The sequence below is a fragment of the Nannospalax galili genome, unplaced genomic scaffold (assembly GCF_000622305.1).
Source record: "Nannospalax galili isolate Female #2095 unplaced genomic scaffold, S.galili_v1.0 scaffold564, whole genome shotgun sequence".
Taxonomy (NCBI): Eukaryota; Metazoa; Chordata; class Mammalia; order Rodentia; family Spalacidae; genus Nannospalax; species Nannospalax galili.
This window is the reverse complement of record NW_008350327.1, coordinates 67,411-73,954: the sequence shown is the minus strand read 5'-3', so window position 1 is coordinate 73,954 and position 6,544 is coordinate 67,411.

Here is a 6,544-nt window from a genome sequence, read left to right as displayed (position 1 = left end):
AATACAATTGTGTCTATGTGCTTTGTTTTATCTAGTGTATCTCAAAATGCACTTTCTGTTATATTCCTTCAGAGAGTTTTCAAGTAAATATAAAAATATTAACTATGCTCAGGCCCATTTAAATATCATTGCTCTTTACTGTTTTATGAATTGAAATTTCATGAGGCATGTCATTCCATAGGAGTATGATTTGCACTCATCATCTCATCATTACACAATAAATTCCATAAACCTCCTTTTTGTGAATGAACATCTACAATTATTTTGAACTATCCAAAATGGTACCTTCTGCTAGAATTTGAGACATCATGTTTATTAGATTATAAGCCATACAAGGTATAATATATTTACTAATATATTCTTACAGAAATATTTATTAGTTCTTTGAGAATTTCACCATATTTTGATCATATTCTCTTTTCCCTTAACTCCTCACCTTTTCTTACCCATACAATTTTGGGTCTTCTTTTTTAATATTTTGAACCCATCAAATGGTTAATATCTAGAAAGTACAAAGAGCTCATAAATCCAAATATAAAGCAAATAATTAACCTAATCAGTGCAATAAACAAAACAGTTCTCAAATGATGAAACACAAATTCCTGAGAAGTATTTTTTTTCTTTCTATATGCTCAATGTCCTTACCTATCAGGAAAATGCAATTTAAAATTGCTTTGAGATCTCAAGTTACCCCAACTAGAATGTCTTACATCCAAAAAAAGAAAGGAGAACCAATGTGGCAAGGATGTGGGAAATGGTTAATACTTATTCATTTCTGGTGGAAGTGTAAACCAGTGTCAGTATGGAAATCAGTGTGGAGGTTCCTCAAAATTCTAAAACTATATCTCTCATATGACTCCTCCATACTAATCTTGGACACATAACCAGAGGACTCTATATCTTACTGCAGAGATACCTGTTCATCCATGTTAATTCCAATAGCCAGGAACTGGAAAATATCTACATGTCTATCATCTGGTGAATGGACAATGAAAGTATGGTATATTCAGACAATGAAATATTATACAGATCTTAAGAAAAAAATTAATTCATGAAATTTGTAGGTGAATGGATAGAACTGGAAACAAACAACATAAGTGATGTTACCCAGAATCAGAAAGACAGACATCCAATATTCTAAGTGGATGCTGTCTTTGATTCTTCAGATAGGTATGTTTCAGTTGGAAAAGTCTTACAGGGCAAGAAATTAATAAGGGACTAGGTGGCTTTGTTCATGAGAGGGGAGATAGGATGCAGTGATATAAATGGGAAAAGGGACATAAAGAGATATAATGGCTTAATGGAGTGTGGATATGGAGGGTAAGCTAGAAAATAGAGTAAGAGATGGGGTAAATAACACTGTGTGTTTTGAAAGAGTAACAAGGAAATCTACTATAGAAATTTCTTTCAATACATACATGTACAGTATAAAAAGTTTAAATGTAGATAACTTATTATAGGGTTCAGTAACCCAAAGAGATACCACAGGCTAGCATATAAAAAGGCCAGTGCTAAGAATGCACTCCCACTTTTGTAGTTTTTGAACAAAGAGTTCCCTTAGACTCTCAAACAATACTATTTTTGCATTTGGGTACCCACCGGAATTTGATGATGTTATTTCTAAATATACTACATATGTAAGCTGTAGAACAAGCAAGGAGAAATTAAGTTGGTACTGACCTCAAAACTTCATCTGTACTGCCTAGATCACATAGTAGCAGAAGATGCTATGCATGCTACTGGTAGATAAAAATGATCAACAGCCTTACCCAGCTGTGAATTTTTAAAGCCACAATAATAACTGGCTTGAAAAAATATATCCACTGTTGGAATAGTGGTATGAATGTTATGGGAGTAACCAACTACTTGGATTTAAGGTCAGCTTCACAAGATAGAGTGCATGTTTGACACTCATCAGGGCCATGAACTTACCTAGACAGGTCACAGGCTATATTTCAGAACCCACAAATATTCTACTAAAGAGACATAGTGTTAAAACAAGCACTCTCCAGAGGAGGGTCTTCTTGCAGCAGATGGTGATGAATACAGAAACCGTGTTCAGAGATTAGAAGCCTATGGAGTACTCATTCCTAAATGGAGCATCTATATTACACTCTCTCCTCCCAAGGCTCAGATATCATTGCAGAAGAGGTGGAGTCAAGATTTTAAGAGCCAGAAATGTTTGATGGCCATAAGAAAGCTGTGTTGTCTAGACACCACAGGGTAGTTGCACAAATTAATCTCAAGACTCATGACAGCATTCACAAGACCTGTGCACACCCAAGCCAGAAAAATAAAACCAAAACAAAACAGAAACAGAAAACAATCCAGCATGGATGGGGAAGGTGGGCAAGAAGCCCCATCCCTAGCTGAAGATCTATTGGCAATTGATTGCTGCTGGAAGCAGGAGAATCAGTTTCCCTTACTGATGTGTCACCTGGTAGGTTGAACAAAGTTTAAAGGATAGACCCACACAAAAGAGAATTGATAGGCCTTTTAAAAAGAGAAAAAAAAATAGAGGACATAAAGTTGGTTGGCTAGTGGGGGTTACGATGTGGAGGTGACCTGAATATGACCAAAATATACAGCATGAAATTCTTGAATCAATAAAAAATATTTTTTGAAGTGGGGCAAGATTATGACATCCCAAAGACCATCCCCAGTGATGTACTTCCTCCATCAAGGCTATGATTCCAGAACTTCCCTAAATGCCACCACCAAGTAGGGATCAAACAGTCAAATTCATGAGTCTATGCAGAACTTTTCTCACTCAAACCAGCACAGGCCAATATTCCAATCATCACACCACATTTGTTCACAATTTTTGCATGTATTTGGAGAGAGAGTGAAGTGAGAAAGAGAACAGGAGAGATATTCCTATATGACCACACATAGGGTTACTTTTCATTTAAAACTTATATTATCATATAAGGTATTGGATGTTATGGTATTTTTGAATAAAATCTTTTAGTGATTCTCCATTCCTCTCATCTCTCTTAGCCCCCTGCTACCTGTAATCCCCCTTATAGCCCCGTCTCTCTTCTTATTTTCTCTTCCATTTCCACATTATCTCTTGCCCAACATGCTCTTGATCCATCCTCACCACTTAGCTTTACTCCATCTTCTCCTTTATAGTTTTTCAGATGTTAGCCACATTTACATACATACATACATACATACATACATACGCACGCACGCACACACACACACTATAGACTAGGATCCACATATGAGAGAGATCATGTGCTCTTTGTCTTTCTGAGCTTGAGTCGCCTCTTTTAGCATTATATTTTCGACCTATCAGTTTTTCTGCAAATCTTATGAATTCAGTTTTTCTTTATAGCTGAATAAAATTCCATTGTTAATACATACCACACATTCATTATTTTTCTCTTGATGAAAATCTAGGCTGATTCCGTTCCTTTTTCATCATGACTAGAGCAGCATAAGACATGGAAAATTTTACAGCTATGCCCAGGAGTGGTGTATAGATGGGTTATTGTCATTCTATTATTAAATTTTTGAGAAACCTTTACATTGATTTCCATAATGGTTGCAGTAGTTTGTATTCTCAACAGCAGTGAATAAAGGTTCTTTCCACATTTCCTTTCCAACGGTTTCCAGCACTTTTTCTCCTCTTTTCCTCCTTCCTTCCTTCCTTCCTTCCTTTCTTTCTTTCTTTCTTTCTTTCTTTCTTTCTTTCTTTCTTTCTTTCTTTCTTCTTTTTTGTTCTTGGTCTTTTTGAGATAGGGTCTCCCTCTAGCCACAGCTGTTCTGCAACCCACTATATATCCCAGGCTGGCCTCAGTCTTACCAGAGAGCTTGCTGCCTCTGCCTCCTGAGTGCTATGATTAAAGGCAAGTTCCAGCATGCCCAAATCTTCATTGCTTTTGATGGAAAATATTCTGATTTGGTGAAATTATATCTCAAAGTAGTTGTAATTTCCATTTCACTGATGACTCGGGGCTTTGAACACTTTTTAAGGTACTTAATGACCTTTTGCCACACATAGTATTTTTGTTCAAAGTTGTGAAGCTTTTTAAAAAATGTGTATGTGTGTATTGCCTGCATGTAGGTAAGTGGACCCATGTCATGCAGTGCCCGCGGAGCTCAGAAGAGGCTGTTGGATCCCCTGGGACTGGAGTTACAAACAGTTATTAGCTGCCATCTGGGTGCTGGGATTCAAACCTGGGTCTTCTGCAAGAACAACAAGTGTTCTTAATCGCTGAGCCATCTCTCCAGACCCAAAGTTGCAAAGCTTTAAGAGGTAATAGTTCTATGTTTGTGGCTTCATGCATATAAACCCCATTTATTCAACATAATACTTTTTACACAATTAAATTTTTTAATGGATGTAGACAATTTATCACGTTAATGAACTTTAATGTCAATAAAATAAGAGCTAAATTTTATGTTATTTTATTTCATCTGTGTATGTCTATTATGAACTTTTTCCAAATATTTTGTGTTTCATTGTTATCAGAATTTAATCACCTAGTCTATGGAACTATCAAGTTCTTCCATGTAAGAATATTCTTGTACTGATAATAAAAGATATAATAACCATACACATCTGGTTGGTGTTGAATTCCCATCTAAAGCAAGTCACTAAATACTCCATTGTCTCCAAAGACTCACTGCCCTAAACTTGTCCATCAAGTAATATTGACTAGTAGTTTATACTTTTTTCTTTTTTTGCTTTTTGGGTGTAGGAAAAATAATTATAATGTCTTCAACGCTCCTCCCCAACCCCTTCTTCATATTTTCCCCACTATCATTCATCAACAAGCATTTCTACCTCCAGTATGCACCAGCTCTAATTTACTATCATGTGTTCTTTTATTTTCCCCACCCAATGACCTCCCTTCTTTTCCTTGCCCCTTTATACAGTCCTACCTCTGCAGACAAAATTTTCACTTATAGGTGAGGGAGAACACATGTGCCATTTGTCTTTCTGGGTCTGGATTGCTTTTCTAAGTATAATTCTCCACATCAATCCATTTTCTTGAAAACTTCATAATTTCTCTTTTCATGAATGAATGAAAGTCCATTGTGAAAGTGTACCACATGTTAATTAGCTATTCATCTTTGGACAGAAATCAGTGAAGTCCATTTCCTAGCTATTATGAATAGAGTTTAAAGGAAGCATGATGTGCATCTGTCTCTGTCATAGCACATTAAGTTCTTTGGGTATATGCCCATAAGTGCTAGAGCTGAGCAATATGGTAGTTCTACTTTTAGCTCTGAGAAATTTCCACACTGATTTCCATCGTACTATATCAATTTGTACCCCCACTAACACTGAAGAAGGATGCCTTTTTCCTCACAATTTGTTTGCACTAGAATGTTAGTGTACTAAGACTAGTATTATAGTTATGAAGGATTTCAAGAAATCCAAACACTGTTCTTATTTAAGAAATATGCTCTAGGAATTGGAGAGATGACTCAGCAGTTAAAAACACTGGCTGCTCTTGCAGAGGATCAGGGTTTGAATCCAAGCACCCACATGGTGACTAACAACTATCTATAATTCAAGTTCTAGGGTACCTGACTCCCTCCTCTGAGCTCTGTGGTCACTGCATGATATGGGTGCACCTACCTACATGCAGGCATAACACTCATACATATAAAATCAATAAATAAATTTAAAAAATGCTCTAGCTTGGTTATGTGGCCCAAGTGACAGGAACACTTGCTTTTTCCTATGGACCTGTGAAGATTTTGATCTAGATTCAGACTGACTCAGAATTGTGGTCTTTTAAGTAGCATAACAAATCAATAGATATCTTGTACTAAGAATGGAAATTGTTTAAACAGTCCAGAAATGCTTCTTCCAACTCTTGGTAAGACATGAATGATACATTCTTTGTAATCAGATTTCCTTTTTAATTTATTGTGCTGTTGTCATTTTAATTTCAGACTTTCCTGGATTTAAGTGATCGGGGCAAGAGATCCTGCTAAAGATGTTAGATGAACAAGACAATTTCCAGTACCAAAAAGTTGTCTAATGTAAATACTCAATAGATCTAATGCTGATAAACTCTTACTTGAAATAGACTGTTAGGTATTTTGATATTTCACATATAGACATGCAACATGCACAGGTGCATATATATGCACAGACACATGTAGGGATGCACACAGAGATGCAGACATGTACACACAAACACATTGCATAGATACACAGGTGTACAGATACAAACATAAACACAGATTTTCCTGTTAAGTATTTATTAAGCTATCACCTAGAATAAAGGTTTTCAATGATATTTTCTTCATATGGAATGAGTTAAGCAAGTATTTTGATTTCAAGAACTCTGAAGTTCTCCACTGTGACAGATTCATGAATTTTCATAAGGCTTCCATTTCATGCCCTGGAGGAATATGTCTCACTATGACATCCAGTCTTTGTAATTTCTTGATCATTGTATATAATTTATATGATATCACTACACTGTTATACCATGTGATACTTTATGGAACGTTCCGACAGTTAAATATTCTTCAGCCCATATTGTGATAAGCAGGATGGCAGGCAACATAA